Genomic DNA, 22,852 nt, shown 5'->3' on the forward strand with positions numbered 1-22,852 from the left:
TTATCTAATCAATTCAAACCACGAGTGATATCAACACAATTATAGTTGGTACACTGTAATAGGATCCCTATTTTTTAAAATTTCCCATTTTTTTTGATTAGCGCTGAACGTATTGTTATAATCTCTATACACATTTTGTTCTGACCTTAGACCACTGAACTGTGTGCATAATGTACTCCCAATCCTAGCACCGTGTACTTTATGCACTCCTGGCCCTTGTGATCTGTGAGTTATATATGCCTAGCCTACCCCTGGGCCCTGTACATTATCTGTGCATTAAATATGCTTAGCCTCTGTGCTCTGTGTATTACATTCTCCTGATCCCTGTGTGTTGTATGTTTTGTATTAGATACTCCTGATACCAGTGTTTTGTGTTTTCCCCTGTGCTCTGTGCCTTACATACTTCTGTCCCTTGTGCTTTGTGTGTTACATACTCCTGATCCCTGCACCCTGTGGTTATGCACTCCTGACTACTTCACTTTGTATGCTACATACTCCTGACCCCTGTGCTCTGTGCATTATGTTTTTATGGTCTCTTCACTCTTTATGCGATTTTGTACAATACATACTCTCAGTTAAAGTGTTAATGGTCTCAACAGAGGCAGGTTGCTAAGTAGTCCCAAACTATCTTAGATTTGATTTTAAAAAGGTGTTAGTTCTCTGTCTATCATAGGTATGCGCACCTCCAAACGTCAAACACACGGTACCGATCAATCACTGTGTTCATTCAGAAAGGGAAGGGGCTGGTTAATTAGATAATTACAGGCCCTCTCTGCCATTCATTCTAAAACATTCCTCTGTGTGTGCCCGCAGCAGCAGCTGGTGGGAGAGAGGAGGTGGGAGCCAGGGCAGTAGGGGGAATCTGTGCTGCACAGGGCGATTAGGGTATGCCCAGGCACACCTGGCACACCATGTGCGCCCGCCTATACTGTCTACATTCTGTATGTCCAAAAATATACCGTATGCAATGAAAAAGTTTAATTTTTTAGGGATTTATATGTGTATGTGAGACTCTCACTTGTGGCACATTTTGTGGGTACATGAACTGTGACATATGCCTGCCTTATATACGGTGAGTAGGTTCAGGTTTTATTTAACCAAATCCCATTTAGCCCCATCCACTTCTAGCACAACTTTTCAGAAATACTGTCGGATTTTCTGCTCAATTTCTTTCTATGTGACAATTTTCACCAGTACGACTAGAGGGGTGAATCTACCCGGAGAGGAAACAGGCACAAAAAAAAAAAAAATCATCCATACCACCCCTATTGTCAGCTCACTGCAGCCAGCACATAAAGTTGCTGTATGCTAAAGCACTGCAGCTGTTTGTTGCTGTGTGAACCGGACTTAAATGGTAACAATTTTTTTGGGTAAATTTGATTTTAGTCTGTTTTAAGTTGTTATACATATTTTCCCAACCCTTTTGCAACATTTATTTTACAAATTAACTTTACGTTTCTGTGCCATAAAGCTTTATAGATTTTCTCTTGAGAGCAAGCTTGTAGATTGCCTTTTTCTAATTGAATTTCAATATGGCCACAAATTGATACAACAGGCTGAGAGATGCAGAGAAAGAAAATATGAGGTCATTTTTCTGTGTATATTGAAGGTTGGAAGTTTCAGCCTAGTAAACAACAAGATTTTTTTCAGAAAATCAGTGAAGATGGTAAATGTATGAAGTATATGGAAATAACCTAGGGGTTTATTTGCAGAATGAAAATGTGAATATTAAATATATTAATATAAAATATTTGGTATTTGTTATTTGTATTGATAGGCAAGTGCCATTGCTGAGCTGTATTTCTATAAATGCTGTTTGGCTGGTTGTACCAGGATTTAATGCCTTCTGAGTAATAGGCCCAGAAAAATTATAAAGCAGAGAAAAGTTAAAGTGGTAATAAACCCAAAGCCAAAAATGTGATATATTGCATCTTACCAACTCTTACATGTAGTGGCTGCATTATTTTTTTAGGCTTTTATTCTTCCATTTTCATCTGGTGATCTGGCCAGTAATGCACCTCCTGTATTACATTGCCCCCCCCCCCACCCTGGATTAACGAGAACATGGGCACCTTTGGACAGCAACATTGTCAAGGGGACAAGGGAAGAGGGACGTTTTGGGCTTTGCTCAGGCTTGCAAGGTCCATTAAGTTGTATGCCGCTGGCTAGTGAGGGTGCAGGCTGGGGAGAGGTTAGTCCAGACCCAAAGCATACTATAGAAGTAAATAGCCAGGCTGCTGTACATTTCCCCTGGCACGAGTAGTTAGCAGGTAATTGTTTGTATCCTCCCTGTAACTTGATACATTTTCAGGAGAGTTTGTTCTTTTTAAAAACAACAAACTTACTGTCCAGATCACCAGATGAAAATAAAAGAAAGAATGTCCCAAAAAGAAAACAAATACAGCCATCACTAAATAAAATCAGTAAGCTGCAAAACAATAAATTTTTGCTTTTAGATTTACTACTGCTTTAACATTTCTGATTTGTATGTATTAAAGCGGCTGGATCAGCATTGCAGCCAGGCAAATTAGTTTTCAAAAGAATGCATTAGATAACTGTTCTATAAATGAGCACGTTATTTTTCTGCATAGTGTGGAAGGTAAAATTATTATGTTTTTTGTACAGCTTTTATTCCAGAGTATGCACATGGAATACAAAAGAAATACGTCTTCAAATCTTTGGGTCATATTAAAAGGTCAAGGAACTTGTGAAAGCAGAATTCTACTGTGTGTCAAGTTTTATGATTATGGCTTATTTATTCTTGAATGGTTATACGATCCAAAATATTTTAGCAGGTTATGGTGGACCTTTGAAAACTGAAAGCTTTTTCTTTTTTTTTTTTTTTTTTTGTATAAAAGGCACATTTCATCATAAAAGAACAGAAGAAATAAAAGAAGAAATCCTTTCCTTTTTCTCAAGGCACGCCAGGAAAAAAAAAACACACATTTTAGATATTTAGGATAAAAAAGAGTTTTAAATTTGTATGTATTTATTTTTTACTATTCTTTTGGAAATCCATTTGGATACCCTACATGCTATTGGGATGTACATTTCTGTGGATCTAATGTACCAAAAAATAATGCCTTTTTTAGAGAAGTGACAAAGTGTTCTGACCACACATGTTGGATGTCTCCTGTGAGGATCCTATTGTGGCCACTTCAGCCAGATGTAACAGAAAGAACTTTTATTTTACTACTTATATGGGATGACTGAATTTTGAATGAAGATTGAGAAAAATATGTGGTCAGTAACAATATAGGAAAAAAAACTGCATGTAAGCCTCTTAACTTAACTTGAAAGTTTCTTTCTTCATGTTACTAAAATAACATGCACTTGTCTGGTAACTAAAGGCTGAGCCTCTGCAAAGTAGGAGTTTGAGACCCTAGTAAGTTTTTCTGACAGTGCCTCCACCCAATAGGAAGTATACGTTTGACCCTCACATGAGATGGCCTTGTCATCACAGTTACTGTGACTTTTGCAGTAATGGTAGTCAAGTCCTTGGTAATAAGGAGGGCTAGAATACCCAACATCGGCACATTTTCTCAAAGCCAAAAGCCCCTGCATAGAGCTCAAACTTCGTCTGAACACAGCGGACATACTGAAAATGGCAAAATTTTACAAAAGAGATCCCTGTGTTTTCTCTGTACTAGGCATGACTTCAGCTATAGACCAGTGGTGGCTCAGATGTTACTTCATTGGTTACTTTATTGTCCCAAGTGCTATCTCCTTAAACTACTGTATCCCTGACACAGCCTTCTAAATCAGTTAGAGTCTGTTTGGAGTAGGGAGGAAATTGGCAGTTATGCCAATTTCCTCCTTACTCCAAAGACCTGCTGGTAGGTTTATTTGTTTCTGTCTAATTTGGCCCAAGTTAGTGTATGTATGAATGTGAGTTAGGGACCTTATATTGCAAGGTCTTTGAGGAAAGGGACTGATGTAAATATATGTAAAGCATTGTGCCATTTGCCAGACTCTAACAGATACAGAAGGCTATAAATTCCGAGGCTGGGTGTATAATATATATTTATTCTGTTTACACCCATCATTCTATTAATAAATGGAACATAAATTATCTTAGAGATTATTAGTCAGCAGCTTACAGAGTATTATTTTCTACAGAACCTACAGAAAGATTGGTATATTTATCTTTGAAACTAGCTGGTAAGCTCTAATCCAGGAGTACATTTATATTAAGATTAAGATGGCTCAGGATAAGCTAAAGCAATGCATGATATTTTAGGAAATGGCTGATATAAAGACAAATAGAAGCACCTATATTTCAGGCTACAAATACAGATAAAAAAAATCCTTACTTATCTATATTTTCATTTAAATCTACCTATTTTATTAGTTGCCAGTTATGCTTTTTATGTGATTTCATATCCAGCTTTAAGCAGCTTGTCTCACAGTCTCACAGATCTTGTACTTTTTCTTTAAAGTGTTTGCAAACCCTAAAAAATAACCATCTGTTGCTACCCCCCATCAAAAACTGTAAATACTGTAGTGAATGCATTTAAAGTTGTCGGCAGTGAAAGCATAGCATTTACTGTGAGATTCTACTGCTCTCTGTGCCCTCTATGCACTTCTTGTAATACTGTAAGTTGAAAGCTGTAATCACATGCTGCCAATGTTTGCACTTGTGGTATGACCTTGATGAGAATGACACTGTGATGGAATCCGATGACCCACACTGTACTTCTGGTCTTCCGTCAGTATATGGCTTCCTCGCAGTCATGAACATAGATATCAAATCCCAGCCACCATCATACAAAGCTGGCCTGACATTTAGTTTTACCAGTCTCAGTGACGGTGCGTACCATCACATATCTTCCCCTCAAAAGGCAGACTAACCAGGTACCAGACCATTCAGTCTGTGCCTGAGTTAGTCGGGTAACAAGTCCCAAAGAATCAATCCATCATGGCAGCTTCCCTGACAAAGTTCCATATAGTTTGTAAGTTTGTCCCGGCAGGGCGCATGGAGCTCTCATAGCCAATCAGTCTGTAAAAGTCTGTTTTGGACAGGCCAGACTGGGCTTTTTGGTCGCCCTGTGTCCCTAATAGACACAGGGTGACTTACACATAAGAAGTGCCTAGGGGGTTGAGAGAGGTATTTCCCAACCTCTCTAAGGTAAGCAGTGTTCCATGGGCCCCCCAACCAAAGTGAATCCCGTCACATCTCTCCCCTTCTCGAAGGAGACTAACACAGGAGGGGACCCCAAACGGGTTGACTTTGAAGGTAGTCTGTAGTTCCAGCCCCCCAATGTCTATAACCACACAGTACCCCAAGCAAATTGTCCCAAAGGGAGAATTACTCACCCAGCCAACCTCTGCCTCTCTCGTAGAACATACCCACTGTGGTGAAGAAGTGTGGACTGGCCCTTCTTCCTGGAGTCCTTTCAGCTGCTGGAGATAAGATAGGGTGGCTGGGTTCACTCCCTCATGCTGTTGGGGACCTGGGTCGACTTCCCAGCATCCCTGGGATATAGAGGGGAAAACCGGAGTCCCATCCACTATTACAGGAACTCCATCTTTCGTACGTTGAGGGCAGAGGCCAGCCGCACTCTGCTCTGTTGCCATCACTTCTGCTGGGGACTCCACGTAACCTGCTCCGGCTAACTGTTGGGGAGGGAGGATGACAACCTCCTCTCTCTTCTCCCCCTGGATCTTTATCAGCTGCTGGGGGGTGATCACCACCTTCTCACCCTGGGCCTCTGGAACTGCCACAGGTGTGGGGCAGAGGTCTTGGACCCTCTGTCCAATTGTCAGCGCTTCAGCTGGAGAAATTTCTTGTAACTCCACAGATGCTGCTGGCAGGAAATCCCATGTCCCTGTCAGTGGTGTAGCAGAAAGGTCAGCTGCCTCTTCTCTCAGGCAGGCTGAAACTGCTGTTGGTGTTGGGCAGAGCTCAGTGATGTTAGGTCCTGATGCCAGCTGTTCTGCAGGAACGTAAACTGAAAAGTCAGTGGCCTTGCACACATCTTCATGGGTCACCAATTGTTGCAGGCAGAAGTCAGCAGCGCTATGCCTAAATGCCCCCTCTTACGCTGTAGGCTCACTGGGATGTTCCTCCTCAGCAGAAAATTCTATTAAATCCCCAGTCTCTGGAATTGTTGAAAGTCCAGGGCAGGGGCTGGTGGCACTTGGGCCCAGTGCCAACACTTTGGCAGGTGATTTATCATTCATATCATCCTCCGATGGAAATTTAATTAAGTCTGTGATCCGTGGTTGGGTAATGAAGATGGCTTCCTCTTCTCCCATACCTTTATCCAGTGGCTGAGCAGACGCATTCCTCCATCCAAGCTTGTCCTGTGCAGAAACAGGTTTGTAATCGTGAGTCAGCACTTGATGCATTTGCCATAAGACCTCCACATCGAAAACCATGGGTGCAGGTGAGCAAAGCACACTAGTACCGTGCCACATTGTCAATTCTTCAGTCAGGATTTCTGGACTGTCAGCTGGTACTACTGGATATTCCCAGGCAAGGGGAGCCAAGGTCTGGCGCTAAGCAGAGTCTAGCAACTGTCTGTAGGCGATCTCCAACTCCCATTCCTGATTGGATAGAAATTCCAAGTCTTCCAGTGACCAGTGCACTTCCAAGACATTCAGCATCTGTTCTCTGTATTCCAAGATTTCCTCCAAACGCCACTCCAAATTGCTCCCAAAGTCAGGGTCCTCAGACAGCCTCTCTAATAACAGCCCCAGGCTGCCATAGCAAAAGCCTTCTGTTGGGCTGTTGTTTGCTGTCCATGGGCACACTTGGGTTACATACCAGTGGAGGGCTCTCATCCAACCGCATCTCCGCCTGGACCAGCCTGCTTAACTCAGCTTTCCATTCCTTATGTGGTTGTCTCCCCAAAAAAAACCATTCACACTTTGTACTGCGACAAGTACCTTTCCTGGAAGGAGGGGAGGATTTTTCCCTGGTCCCCTGTGCTGTATCCACATGTCTGCAACCTCCTTCTGAATTCCTCTTCCATGGCGGTTGATATCTGTACCTCTCCTCTTCTGCTCCCTGGACCTTGGATCCTGGTGGAGGTTTGGATGTTCCAGACTGCAGGAAGCATACCACCGCTTGCCACCAATATAATGGAATCTGATGACCCACACTGTACTTGTGGTCTTCCGTCAGTATACCGCTTCCTCGCAGTCATGAACATCAAATCCCAGCCACTGTCATACAAAGCTAGCCTAAAACTTTGTTTTTTCAGTATCAGTGATGGTGCGTACCACAGAAACTGTAAAAAATGGTAAACAATTGTACAAAATGTAACCATTGACAGATTATATAAAAGGTGGAGGCTTCTTAAGAACCAATTTAAAGAACTAGCCTGCAAGTTGAAGGAAAGGACCTCCAAGGAGATAGGAAAGGGGTCTGCTGTGCTTGTGGATTGTAGGAAGCCTGGAGGAGTATTTAAACTAGGATTGAGGGGGGAGGGTGAATTAGATTATGATAGGTCAGGCAGGGGTCAGCCCCTATTAATGGATGGAATCAGGAGTCAGGTGATATGAAGGTTCTCATAATACAAACAACCATTGGAAATGGTACTAATATCTGTACTAAAACAAAAAATATGCTAAATAAGTGTGCAAAATGTGACAATGAATAAAAGTGTTTGTTCATCAATGCCAAAGTCTGGCAAGCAAAATCGATGAGTTGGAAGCTTTGGTGCACGAGGAAAACTATGATTTAAATGGCATTGCTGAATTTTGGCTTTATTATTCACATGAAAGGGCTAATAATATTTCAGGCTATGCTCTATTTCGGAAAGACAGGGTAAAACAGAGGGGTGGTGGTGTCTGTCTCTATGTGAGAAGTGATCTCAAAGCGAGTGTGAAAGAGGATCTAGTTGATGGAGAGTGTGATGAGTTCGAAGCATTATGGGTGGAATTGTACATGGTTGTGCGTACTACAAAGGTTATCATTGGAGTTTGTTGTAGATCTCCCAGTGTTAATGAAGAGGTGGAGACTCAGCACCTTGCACAGATAGAAAGGGCTGCAAAGGCTGGGATGGTGATAATAATGGGAGTAATGGCGCTAAGGGGACAGTTAAAGGGTAAAAATGTATAAACCTATTACAAGAAAATTTTATGGTCCAGTTTATTGAGGTCCCAAGTAGAGATGATGCTCTGCTGGACCTGGTAATCCTAAACTATGCAGAGCTTATTACCAATGTTCATATAAAAGAACATCTGGGTAGCGGTGACCATAACATGATTTCAGTTAGCTGTAAGTAACAAACACATATTGGCAATATAAAAATACCTAAATTTAAGAGAGCAAATTTTCCAATGATGAGGACTACTTTCCAAGATTGGGAGGGAATATTGGCATTGATAAACACAGAACAGAAATGGGAATTCTTACTGCAAAGTATATTTCCATAGGCAATGAGTTTAAAAGGCTAAAAATAAAACCTATGAGGCTCAGGGACAAAGTTAAAAAAGCTATAAATAATAGGAAAAGAGCTTTTAAAATATATATAAATGAGGGAACACTACCATCGTTTAAATGTTACAAAGAATATAGCTGAATAAGGAAATCAAAGATAGTAGAACAAACCCCAAAAAATTCTTCAAATATATTATTAGTTAAAAGTTCAGGTATGAGCATGTAGGCCCTTTAGAAAATAATCTAGAGTGGGTGACTATAGACAAAAAAAAAGACAAATACTTTCTTCAGCTTCAGTGTATACAAAGGAGCATGGAGGAGCTCATGTCCATAATGAGGATGGTATTGACACATCCCCAAATGATCCACAATGGCTCAAAAGTGATATGGCGCAGAAATATTTAGACGTAATAAAGTTGGATAAAGCACCTGGACCAGATGGCATCCACCCGCACATCCTAAGAGAATTAAGCTCTGTCATTTCAAAGCCGTAACAATAGACGTATTAAAGGTGGATAAAGCACCTGGACCAGATGGCATCCACCCGCAGATCCTAAACTAATTAAACTCTGTCATTTCAAAGCTATTGTTTCTAATTTTTAGGGACTCTTGAATGACTGGAATAGTACCACTGGCCTGGTGTTGGGTCAATGTGATGTCTATATTTAAAAAATAAGGATTGGTAAATGGTTCGGCCCAAGCATGAGTTTTCAGGATGTTTGCCCAGAGGAACACCCTGCCGCACAGTGCATTTTGCACCCTGATTGGGCAAAGCTTTGCCCAAGCCCGGCAGGTCAGGAAAGGGGAGCACCCCCCTCCTGATCCATACCAGGCCACATGCCCACAAAATGATGTCACGCGATGTCAGAAGGGGGCAGTGCCACTGGGTAACAAAGCTGGCTGCCCCCGCCCCTTGCCTATATAATAAATGTCTAAGTGCACAGCGGGCACACGGCGGGAGGCAAGAGCATTTTTTTATTTTTTTCTATTTTTCAGGTCTGGCAGGCATTGTGGTTGACAATAGATTTACATTGAGGGACACTATTTTTTATTTTTTTCAAAAAAGGGCTTGTTAAAAACTGTTTTTTTTTTGTGGTTATCACTTTTTGACACTATTTTGGTGAATGGGTAGGGGTGCGATGATACCCATTCACATAGGGGGAGGCAGGATCCCCTTGTTTAAGGGGCTTCCAGATTCTGATAAGCCCTACGTCCGCAGACCCCGACAACCACAGCACAGGGTTGTCAGGAAGAGGCCCTTGTCCCCATTGACATGGAGACAAGGTGCTTTGGGGTGGGGGCACAGAGCTAGCTTGTCTCCCCCCTTTCCTGACCCCAAGTGTACCCCAAGGTTCAGTTAAGGGAGCATTATTTATAGTTAAGTCTATATAAAAAAAGATATCGGGTAACTGGAGAGAGTGCAGAGAAGGGCAACCAAACTTATAAGAGGCATGGAGGAGCTCAGCTATAAGGATAGATTAGAGGAACTGAATGTATTCTCTCTTGAGAAGAGGAAATAAAGAGGGGATATGATCAACATGTACAAATAAATTCACTTTAAATTTATCCCAGAGGACAAGGGGCACTCTTTATGTCTAGAGGACAAGAGATTTCATCTCTAAATACGGAAAGATTTCTTCACAGTAAGAGCTGTGAACATGTGGAACAGTCAAGAGCTGGTTCTGGCCAGCTCAGTAGAGTACTTTAAAAAAGAAAGAAAGGGCATATGCGATTGACTCTCGGGGGATCAGGAAGGAATTTCTCACCCTAAATGGGATTGTATTATTTATTTATTTTTATTTTTTTACTAGATGGACTGATGTCTTTTTTTCAACCTGACTAACTATGTAACTATGTATAAAGCATTGAGAAGCATAGGAACATCGATCTAGGGAGGAGTATGTTATAGTACTTCTAGGTCCACTAGGACTTTTAATGGTGCTCTTAGAATCCCAGCCAGTACTTAACATGTCACTCAGAATCTCTGCCAGTACTTTCAATGTTGTTCATAGAATGCCTGCCAGGACTTGCAATGGCACTTGCAAAATCTCTTGCAGTACTTCCATCGGAACCTGCAGAACCTCTGCCAGAACTTCCACTGGTGCTTACAGAATACTTGTCAGAGCTTCCAGAGATCCCTGAGACAACACTGAACATGTCCACTGACCCCTGAAAGTGTCTGATGCTGTATCTTCTCACAAGATACCCTGTTTTGTGCAAAAAAGCTATACTATAATACGGATTTCCATTGTAGCCCCAGAATGACCTTTCTTGCCTGATACCTGCCTACAGCCCCCACTTGATCCACTTTCCCTGTCTTGCCCACTGCCAACCCAAATAGACCTGACTCCTCTTCTACTGTCTTGACTGTTACTGACCTGGATTGTCCTGCCCAATTTTTTGCTGTCTTGCCCTTTGCCTACCTCTGCCTAAACCTGGCATCCTTTGTCACCCCCGGTTGTACTGTCTTCACATCATAGCTTTCTTGTCCCCATTCACCCCTTGGTGGGGTGATCCGGAGGGCGCCTGCTCAATGAGCCTTCCAAAAAAGTAAAAAAGCTTACATTTTTTGTGCAAGAAGCACAAAGAGGATACTTTCAGCTTGAAGGCTACCTCCAGTCCTCTTCCTGCTCTTCTTCTCTCTCAGCCAGAACTCCTGTCACTGCTGTGTGCTCATTTTTCAGGGGGGCACTGTCACTATTGGTTCTTCCATAGTGCCTTCCTCCTCTATTTTTCCCTAAGCCCAGGAAGCTTTTCTACAAGGATATTGCAGAAATATATATCTGATTATAGTCAGTGGAATGTGGACACCCAGTAGATTGATCCTACACATGGGCAAGATCTAAGTTCTAAAGAATCTATGAGTTGCTTTCCTCACCACCTAGTGCATAAACTCTGTGCCATCCACTAGGGGGTATTATAACAGAAAGACCTGCATTCATAGTGCAAGGGTGTGATGAAGAGCAGTGACATCAAAAAGTGCAGAGTGATCAGGAGCAACCTATATGTTTCAACACTCTTGGAACCAAGGGTTTAGCTATGATAAAAGACAGTATTATACCAAAGAATAAAAATGGATTGTGAATGCTTTTTCATGTTTCCCTGCTCTAAAAAGACTGTGGTGGTTTAGGGTCTCCAAAATATTGTAAATAATACTAGGCTAATATTAGGGAAGATACCCTTCTCTCCATTCCATTTTGAGGTAGATAGGGAAAGCCCATGGTATATTTCCTTTATTCAGATTTTATGATTGAAACTTTAACCACTTCCCGCCCGCCCTATAGGCGATTGACGGCGGGAATGTGGTTGCATTATCCTGACCAGACGTCATGTGACGGTGGCAGGATAATGCGCTCTGCGCGCCCCGGGGGGGCGCACAGAGCAGCGATCGGTGCTGCGGCGTGTAACTCTGACACACCGCATCTCCGATTTCGGTAAAGAGCCTACTGACGTAGGCTCTTTACCATGTGACCAGCTGTGTCCAATCACATCTGGTCACATAATAAATAGGAAGTGCCGTTGATCGGCTTTCCTTGGTTCATGCCTGACAGGCACGAGTATAAGAGAGCCGATCGGCGGCTCTCCTGACAGGGGAGGGGTCTGCACTGGTAATCGGAGCATTGATCATTAGGGGGGGTGTCACTAGAACCACCAGGGCTGCCCACCCATGACCCAAGGGATGCCCACCCATGACCTTAGGAATTCCCACCATGGCCACCAGGGATGGCCATCAGGGCTCAGGGAGCCCACCAGTGCCCTCCCCATCAGTGTTGCCCACCAGTGCCCTCCCCATCAGTGCTGCCCACCAGTGCCCATCATTGCCATCTATCAGTGGACCCCACCAGTGCCCATTATTGCCCACCAGTGCCGCCTATCAGTGCCCATCAGTGCCGATCAGTGCCGCCTATCAGTGCCCATCAGTGGCACCTATCAGTGCCCATCAATGCCGTCTATCAGTGCCCAGCAGTGCCGCCTATCAGTGCCCACCAATGCTGCATATCAGTGCTACCTATCAGTGCCACATATCAGTGCCCATCAGTGCTGCCTATCAGTGCTGCATATTCGTGCCACCCCATCAGTGCCACCCCATCAGTGCCTCCTCATCAGTGCCTGTCAGTGTGGCCTCATCAGTGCAGGAAAAACGTATCTATTTACAAAATTGTATAGCATTAAAAAAAACACTTTTTTTTTCAAACTTTTCGTTTTTTTTTTTATTTGTTTAGCAAAAAAAAAAAAACATTGCGGTGATAAAATGCCATCAAAAGAAAGCTCTATTTGTGGGGAAAAAAATGACATTAATTTGGTTTAGGTACAGCGTTGCATGACCGTGCAATTGTCATTCAAAATGAAACAGCGCTAAAAGCTGAAAATTGGCCTGGGCAGGAAGGGGGTAAGAGTGCCCTGTATTGAAGTGGTTAACAGTGTTTATATTTTCCTTTTTTTACAGATGGCCATAATTCCTGTGGTATATACCAATATTCATTCAGGTTTGCATTGCCTGAGCCTCACTGGAAGTTAAGTATATTGCACAATATTATGTTGCTTAGGACACCTGGGTGTGAATGGCAACCTTTTGTCATCAACCATGTTACATAAATATTATAGTGGAAATTAATTCTAAAAGTATTATTGAAGGCAACATTTCCTGCACTTCATAAGAAATTTCCTATTGGACTGTGCAATCCAATAATCAAGCCTGTATGGAAAACACTGTGCTGTTGTGATAGGCAAATCTTTGTTGGGCACATTCAGTGAACATGAATAACAATCCAAAAATTGCGAACCTTAATGCAAACCCCTTTGAAGTCAATGGGAGACGAATCTTAAAAAATCAATTCTCACAATTTTCAACAATAACAGACAAGGTATTGTCAAGCAAACGTCACGGAGATCCAGAAAGTTGCAGGAAGGACAAATGGCAATGCAAAAAAAAAAACATACCATACAGCGCAGAGCAATTTGTTTTTTTAAAGCTTAACTAGTTGACGCCCGCGCTATAGCCGAATGATGGCTACAGCACGGACCTAAATTGCCGGGAGGGCCTACATCGATGTCCTCTCAGCAACGAGCAGCCTGCGCGCTCCCTGAGGAGCGTGCCTAGCTCGCTCTGTGATCAGCGAGTCCATGAGACTTGCCTGATCACAGATCAGAGTAAGGGGACGATCCTGCCCCCTTACAACGGGATAAGCTGTCAGCCAATGACAGGTGGTCATGTAAAGTAAACAGCAGCTGGTGATCAGCTGTTTTTTTTCTCCTTACACTGTCAGTGTGAAGAGGAAAAAAAACGATCGCCGGCTGCTGTCAGAGGGACATCGGTCCCGAAGAGGAGAGGGATTATTTGTGCCCCCAGTGCTCCCTATCGGTGCCCACCCGTGCCACCTACCAGTGCCCACCATTGCCACCTACCAGTGCTCATCAGTGCCATCTGCCAATGCCCACTAGTGCCACCTACCAGTGCCACCTATCAGTTCTCACCAGTGCCACCTATCAGTCCCCCATCATAAGTGTCACCTACCAGTGCCTATCATTGCCCATCAGTGCCACCCATCAGTGACACCTATTAGTGCCCATCAGTGTCCATGAGTGCCACCTATTAGTGCCCTTCAGCGTCACCTACAATGGCCCTTCAGTGCCATCCATCAGTGCCCATTGGTGCCACCCATCGGTGCCACCGATCAGTGCTGCCTTATCAGTGCCGCCTTATCAGTGCGTATTATCTATCAGTGCCCAACAGTGCAGCCTATCAGTGCCCATCAGTGCAGCCTACCAGTGCCTATCAGGGCCCATCAGTGCCGCCTCGTCAGTGCACCTCAGTGAAGGAGAAACATTATCTGTTTTCAAAATTTTAAAACAAACTATAAAAACTGTTTTTTGTTTTTTCAAAATTTTCGGTCATTTTTTGCTTGTTCAGCAAAACATAAAACCCCAAAGGTGATTAAATACCACCAAAAGAAATCTCTATTTGTTTGAAAAAAAATGATAAAAATTTAATTTGGGTACAGTATTGCATGACTGCTCAATTGTCATTCAAAGTGTGACAGCGCTGAAAGCTGAAATATGGCCTGGGCAGGAGGGGGGTTTAAGTGCCTTGTAAAGTGGTTAGCTTTCTTGTCCCCATTCACCCCTTGGTGGGGTGATCCGGAGGGCGCCTGCTCAATGAGCCTTCCAAAAAAGTAAAAAAGCTTACATTTTTTGTGCAAGAAGCACAAAGAGGATACTTTCAGTACTAAAGAAAAAGTGACATTTAGAATAGTAAAGAAACCATTTGCCACATTTCCCTTATAGCTTCTGTTCTGTTCTGTTTTTAAGTCTAATTGGCACTGTCTTGCCAAACAAAGTGCATGGTGAACTGCGTACTGCCATGAGAAACAAGTACCGATGAAAAACAATAAATAAAAATACCATTCAGTTGGGGGAAGCTCTTGGCTTAACCAAGAGATATTTTGAATTGCCAGGGATATGTTGAACATAGGCTAAAGCGGGGGGTTTTATACATACTTCCGGCGACTGCAGCCACCAGATTGCTTCCACACATGGCTGTTCCTCCTCTATTCCCACTATGCTTACCAGGCTCCGTGTGCCCATCAGTTGACCCGGGATAAACATGGTGGGTGCCGCAAGGTAGAGGGGGATTGTCCATTCACTGGAATCCCTCCTTCCTCCTGTTCCTCTTACTGACCCTATAAGTGATGTGTAAAACTTTACTTCTAGGTCTTCTGATGTCTCATTAAAAAGAACATATCACTAAAAATGCATCACGCATGAGCCTTTTTGTCCCCTCTGTGGTGAAAAAGGAGTTCAGTAAAAAAAAGTTTAAAAAATGAAAGTTATACCCAAGCACCTAAAATCACTTCCCCTAAAAAATGTAGTCCCTCTCCCCCCTCTCACTTATACTCATGCATAAATGTAAATGCATGCGTTGGGGGTGCCTATGCAGGAAAATATTGACTGTGCTACACATGTTACATATAATTGCACACACTGTAGTGAGAACAATAATTACAAGCCCATTATTTAGAGTTAAGTCTATACTGATCACTTTTAGAGTCTTTTAAAGTGTCGCCCATGGAAACGACAAGGAACCAATGTTTTTTTGCCGTTTCACAGGTGCAGGCAATTTTAAGGATAGACATGTTGGGTATCTTTTTACACTGCACAACTCATCCTTTATATTTTTATGAATAAATTAGGTTTTAATGTATATTGTGTTTTTGTGCCTTGAAATAAGTTTTAGTATCATGTTTGCATTTTTTGCAAATTTTGTATTTTGTAAACTGCTGTACTACTTTTGTGTGACATAAAATAATGAAACTACCACTATATTATTTTCTAAGGTGCCTGCTTTCAGAAAATATATATATATATATATTTTGGGGGGTTTTACTTAATCTTCAGGCATAAAAATATTTTTTGAATGTGTGCAAAATATGAAAAAAATGGCTCTGGCAGTGAAAGAGTGAAATGGCAGCATTAGAAGTACACAATTCAGTTTAATATGCACAAGGTGATGCATTATACCTGCATGGGAAGTTGTACAATGTACTAAAGCAAGAGTAACATTTTCAAAGAAAAAAAGCCATAAAACTGCTGCCAAATAACATTTCCTGACTACTTTGTTCTGTTTGTAAACAAAATTGCTGTTTGGATGACCCTTCCATATCCATACCAGACTCCTATCCGTGATGAGGACTTGAGATAACCCCCGTAAGGGGGAACTTCATTAAAAAAACATCTGTGGGGATCTCCCTAAAATCCATACCAGATCCAGAATGGTATCCTTGATGACATGGTTTTGGGCGGGGGGGGGACTACATGTGGTCCCCCAAAATTCATACCAGACCCTTAACTGAGACATGCAGCCTGGGAGGGCGAAAAAAAGAGAGGAAATAGGTGTATGCCCCTTCCCCCTGAACCATACCAGGCCACATGTTCTTAACATGGGGAGGGTACATTGCCAGGATAGCCTGGAGAACCAACTAGTCCCCATTCTGATATACCACCTAAAATACATTCAAGACCCCTATCTAGGATAAGGGTGTGGTATAGCTGTTATTGTATGTACCTTCTCAGGATGTATTTGTGAGGTACTGGTTATATCACCAGTGCCTCATTTAACCATGAGAATGTAGAAAAACAGAAATTGTAAAAGCAAACAAAGTGTTTAAAGATGAACTCCAGGAATTTAGGCACTTTTAGAAATGTGCCGGCACACTATTAGTTATTTCTAACAAGGCGCATACCACCTCATTAACTGAACTCCTTAATTTAGATCTGACACTTTTTTGATGCTCCCTATTAGAGTTGGGCCGAACATGCCAGAATTCTAGGACATGGCAAAAGTTTGGACCCAGACCGCGAACCCTATTATAGTCTTTTGGACCTGAACTTAAAAAATCAAAAGTGCTTATTTTGAAGGCTTATATGCAAGGTATTGAACATAAAAAGGGTATTGGTGCCTTGATACTGCCCTGGGGGACATGTATCATTGCAAAATATTTTTTTTAAAAGATTGTTTTTAAAGGAGCAGTGATTTTAATGATACCTAAAGTGAAACAATAAAAATGAAAAATTCCTTTAAATACAGTGCCTGGGGGGGGGGGGGGTCCCTTTAGTCTGCCGGTAAAGTGGTGCATCATCTGTGCCATGGATAGAACCAGCTGCAGCAAAACTGAAATATATAAAGAAAAAAAAAGACATTTAAATTGATTTCTTTATTTTGTAAACAACTGCTTGGGGAGCCAGTCTTTATGATGAGGCCACAATTTAGTGCACTTGAAACATGATTAGAGACTTTTTGGATAAGTTCTGGTGTCTCTTTGGCAGAATTTGGATGTAAATAACACATTTTTTGTGAGCAAGCCTTATGTGAAGAAGCCAAATAATCGTACTCAGGCCACAATTAACAACAATTTTTTTTTTTTCTAGATAAAGTCTGGTGTCTCTTTCGCAGACTTTGGATAGAAGTAACAGATGCAGAAAAATGTGACTTTGGGTGTTGTTGGTGCCTTCACACCATAACCCTATAGAGGTACTCTTGAAAAAAAAAATCTGTTTATCTTTCATAACAAAACAATGTCCAACAAAAACCTCAAAAGAGACATTTCAAAAATTTACAAAACGAATTTGGAAATTGCTTTATTCTCTCATCTCACCATCTACTTCCTCCTCTTGTACTCTTCATATATACAATACATTATTACACCTTATTACAACTTCTCCAAGATGTCCAGACAATGCCCTATCAATATACTCTTCTGTATTGGCAAGCTGAATTTTCATGTAGCCATCCACAGAGACCAGGTATCCCTTGTATTCCATATTCCACTTCAGTTTCACTATTACTGGCATACCAGTAAGGCCATTAAGGTTTTGGGTTTAGTGGCAAACTCATTCTGCAGCTGAAGCCACCGCTAATCTACAGACCAGTGAAAGTAAGAAAAATGGAAATGGCTAGAGGTACTCTTGATGAAAGCAAGAATTGGTCTTTCTGTAAAAAAAATAAAGTATATGCACCTGTCAAAAAGGTGTGGAAAAATTGGGCTTTGGGTGTTGGTGGTGCCTTCACACTGTAACCCTATGGGGGTACATTTGATGAAAGCAAGAATTGGCTTTTCTGTTAATAATTAAAATGATATGCTCCTGTCAAACAGGTGCAGAAAAATTGGGCTTTGGGTGTTAGTGGTGCCCTTACATCATAACCCTATAGAGGTACTCTTGCTGAAAGCAAGAATTGGCCTTGCCAGAAAAAAAATTAAATGATATGCACCTGTCAAACAGATGCAGAAAAATTGGTCCTTGGGTGGTAATTGTGCCCCCAAAACCTATAAAAATCAACACCCACAAAGCTGGGCAGCCTTCACAGTTTTTCAGAGATTGCAGATCCCAAAAATATTTAATGATCGACATTGGCATCAGGGGCCAGATAGTTGCTGCTAATCTAGGACTGATTAACTTTGACAAATGTCAGTCGATCAACAGAGTCTGTGTACAGACATGCTCTTTTATCTGTTACAAAACCTCCAGCAGCACTGAATGCCCGTTTGGAAAGCACACTGGATGCAGGGCAGCCCTCCAGCTCAATTTCCTACTGGGCTATTCTCATGTAACCCTGTGGATCATCTCTCCATGTCTGTTTCACTCCTAGATAATCTTCCACCGCATTATGCAGGTGCTGCTGATGGAACGTGGAAGCTGACAGTCCTGGGCTATCGAGGACTAAAACAATTTTTACTTATTAAGCTACTTATTACTTTTTATTTTTATTATTTTTACTTATTAAGCATTACTTAGGTGGCCCCCTTCTCCACTGCTTGTCCTTTGACCAACAGAAGCCTCAAAATTACCTTTTCCATGAGACTGTAACCTACCAGAGTGTAGAAAGGTGTTACATAAACTCCTCTTTGATGTGTCCTCAAGATATTATATACTGTGCTCCCTCTGCAAGAAGGCAGAATGAGTTCTAAGACTTTGGTCAAGGAGGGTTGCCAACCAATAATTATCCTTCTCCTTGATGCCACAATTTCTTGGGTCCCTTTGCAGGCTTTGAAAGATAAGGGAGCCCATGCACCACAAGTTGCAGAGGCATAAGAAGAAGAGTCCTCTGGGTCACTGGGGACTACACTACCTGGAACTGCCTCCTCCCAGCTATATATTACTCCCAAGGTTTCTGGGGACTGAAGAGTATCTCTTAAGTGTTGACGTATGTCTTTCTCTGCTTAATGCCTCCAAAACTGCCAGAATCCTCCTCCGCCTTCTCCTCCCTCTCCTCTTGTGTGTTCTGTGTCATCACAAGAATGGTGTCTGCATAAAGCGGGGACTTGAGAAGAAAGGAAGTCCTACTCTTCCCCCCACTGCCCTGCATCGAGTGCCCTATCCATAATGCCATGCAGAGTATACTCCAGCAGGGACATAAGAGGGGTAGTCTCACTGATGCATGCATTGTCATAGCTCACCATCCTTGTCACCATCTTAAATGGTGACAGTAGTGTGGATGCATCCTTTATTTGCAGCCATTGCCATGGGTAAAAAAAGCTTTCCTGAGCCTGTCCTTGTGCCATACCAACACAGGTACTTGTTAATGGCCCTATGCAGTTGATATGCAGCCGCTGCAGCATTGCCAAAGTTGAGTTCCACCTGGTAGGCATGTCACAAATCAGGTTGTTTACGGGCAGGTTGCATTCCCGCTGAATTTTAGTCAACCGAACACTGACTGTGTATGACCACTTGAAATGGCTACAGACTCTTCTGGCCTGCCATAGAAGACAGAAACCTGGGTACCTGTTCATGAAATGCTGAACAAATTATTCATAAATGTGGATGTTCACCAAATGGGCGAACAGCTGATGTCCCAACATCTCTGCCCACCCCTTCCCTCTGCTACCAATTCACAGAATCCTTTGTATTTTGTGAGTTCACATAATACAAAGGCCTCTGTGAATGGAGAGCAGAGGGGAGGAGGTAGGAGGAGGCACAGCAGCTGGAAAATCTGAAAAGGTGCAGATTCAGAGCTCTGGAACTATAGTGACAGCTGTCCTTATGGAGGGAATTGGCATGCACCTCTTTGGACTTAACTCATAGTCATAGACCTGAACACAGGGTATACCAGGTGTGCCTGGGCACACCCTAATTACCCACTGTGAAAACCTCCCAAGTGCCCTGGATTGGGTGGGACCATCCAGAGATTTTAATTAAATCCCAGCATCCCACCAATCCATGCTGAATAGCAAAGCCATTGCGGCACTAAGCTCCTAGCTTCTGTGTCTCCACTGCAGCTGTGCTTGTCACAGGCAGCTACAAAAGAAACAATGCTTGTTAATTCCAGGAAGGGGGTGGGTAGTGAATGGCTAGCCCAGGGAGTAGTGAAGTAGGGCTGTGATTGAGAATGATTGGCTTTTTATACATTTCCAATCACATTTCTGAAAGTGATTGGATTCCTGGAGTACTGCTTTAATTAATGAATGTAACATGGTTTCATATCTAAATGCAGAGCTGCATACTCAGATGATTTTAGGTGAGCTGGGGGAAGGTCCGCTTCTGCAAACTCTTTAGGTACAGCTGCTAGGAATAAGGCTAAATAAGTAACTGCCTTAACCTCCCTGGTGGTATTCCCGAGTGTGGCTCGGGGATTAATTTTCAGTACCAAAAGCGGTAACCCCCGAGCCACACTCGGGATTACCCCAGAATGTTACTCACCTTCTCTGCGCTCCCCCGCCGTCCTGCCCGTCCTCCTCACAGTCTCTCCCCGCTCTGTGCACGGCCGATTGCCGGCACTTTCCTTCCGGTTCCCTCCTGCGAGCGTTGTGACGCAGGGGGATGGAAATTCAAAAGGGTAAAAACACAAATGACATGATACAAAGCTGTGATCCTAACGGATTACACTGTATCATGCTATTTCCCCACAGGATTGCACCTGGTGACTTTTCCAGTGCCCTGCCTGTGCTTTTCCAGTGCTTTGTGCCTAGAAAATGTTGAACGACCATGGCGTCCAAAAAGCGTTCTTTTTGGCAAAAGCGCTTTTAGATGAACTGGAAAACAGCAACAGAGAAACTGAGTTACTTGAAGAACTGAGCGATAGCGATTCATGGGAAAATCCGTCATCAGGTATGGAAAGTGATGACAGCGACGATTCTGATGTCTCTTGCCGAGCACACAGCAGGAGGACAGTGGAAGGACGGCGGGGGAGGACGGAGGGGGATTGCAGGGGAAGGTGAGTTTTAAAATGTAAAACAACAAATTTCTATGCAAAACAATGTACCGCTTTCAGCACCTAAAATCTGAAAAATGCATACGGCCATGGAGGTTAAGGCTGGGATAGATGTGTTACCCGAAACATCTGAAGAATACATTTTTTATTTACATATATCAAAGGCCAGCATTGTAGGGCTGCCAATTTATTGTTCAAAGCATGAGGATGACATTATACATTTCCAGGCAATGGAGGCTGCTGGTATATATTTGCAGATGACAGTAGCTGTCATTCTGCTGTCTAGGCATAATAGATTGGCAGTGAAATTTTACTGACACTAGATGCTGGCATTACCCTATTCTGCAGGCAAAATAGACTGGCATTATCTAGCAGCAGATACAGTATTTTCAAAGTAAAGAGCTATGATCATCATACTTAAAACGCCAACATTTTATGTTCATCCTGGATACATTATATGATTTCTTTTAGTTGCCACACAGTCCTAGTTAATCAGCACTGTGTAAAAAAATCTAAGAGAGTTTACGAATATAGAAGGGGCTTAAAGCTGGACCTTCCAACAAATAGATGAATACATAAAAATTACATACAGTAAGTAGAAGCTGTTTTATCTGTCAAATATTTTCTTTTTCTCAATTCAGTTGTAAGATTTACACAGCTCTGCTACACTACACTGGCCAGTCCAGCAGTACAGTATACCTCACACTGAATTTCAGTAATGCTTTCAGATCTCTTGCCCACTGCCAGCCTGTGACTAGACAGTAAAAAGAGAAGCAGCAGACAGATTAGTCCCTCTGCTCTCTGCTCCTATCAGTATGCTCTTTGCACTGCAGCAGAGCTCTTTGGAATATTGAGCTACACAATTGAGCTCTGCTGTACAGGGACTGCTACCAAGTCCAATTCAGGTGTTTTACAAATTTTTAATGTATTTAAAAATACATCAAAGCGGTATGAATAAATACAGAGCAACATTCATTTGTGTGTAATATTTTTTCCTGTAGTTCAGCTTTTGATACCATTTCTAAAACACTCATTTACAATTTATAATGGTTTTGGGCCTATTTTATTGTATTTCATTCTAAGTTGATATGTTTTAAACAATATTTAATATTTTTGTGTTATTTATATTTTTTCCTTTTTACAAATCCTTATTTTTATTTGGCCAAAATCATAATGTACAATGTCAAATGAAAACCATGAAAGCATTTCATTTTAAGTATTACCTGTCAGATAATATTGTTCACATATGGACGTACTATGTGAAAATATACAGTATGTAGTAGTTTGTAGCATTTAGTATGACTAACTGTATTTTTTTATGTATCATGCGTTTTAAAATTAGCATTTTTTTTTGTCAAGAATGTTACTAGTAAGGGTCCATTCACACAGGCTTTCTGCCCGGCAGACTCCATTTTGCTCATCGGGGATCGATCCACCGATCCCTGCTGAGCAGGCGGATGTCAGGTCCATCTCCACTCACTGTGCTGAGACGGACCTGTCAAAGCCCCGCTCTACTCTATGGGAGATCGGATGAAAATGGATTGTCTGTCCGCTTTCATCTGATCCTATCCGATCCAATTCTCCAGATGGATGGAAAATAGGGTTTTCATTCATCTGGATTTCATGAACAGGATCGGATCGGATAGCAGCGGGTGTCAGCGGACATGTCACCGCTGACTTCCGCTGCTCCATAGGAGTGCATGGAGCATCCGATCAGGTCCGCCTGAAAAACGGACAGGCGGAGCTGATCTGAAAGCCCA

General features: G+C 42.4%; 1 pseudogene across 1 annotated transcript; it reads right to left on the reverse strand.

Annotated features, from left to right (window-relative positions):
- Positions 1 to 17,566: 17,566 nt before the first annotated feature.
- Positions 17,567 to 17,780, reverse strand: LOC309544851 (small nuclear ribonucleoprotein F-like; annotated as a pseudogene). Its single transcript has one exon. The product of its transcript is annotated as a small nuclear ribonucleoprotein F-like (transcript).
- Between the last annotated feature and the right edge of the window lie 5,072 nt (positions 17,781 to 22,852).

Source organism: Pelophylax lessonae (genome assembly GCF_965119305.1).
Source record: "Pelophylax lessonae genome assembly, chromosome: 1".
Lineage (NCBI taxonomy): Eukaryota > Metazoa > Chordata > Amphibia > Anura > Ranidae > Pelophylax > Pelophylax lessonae.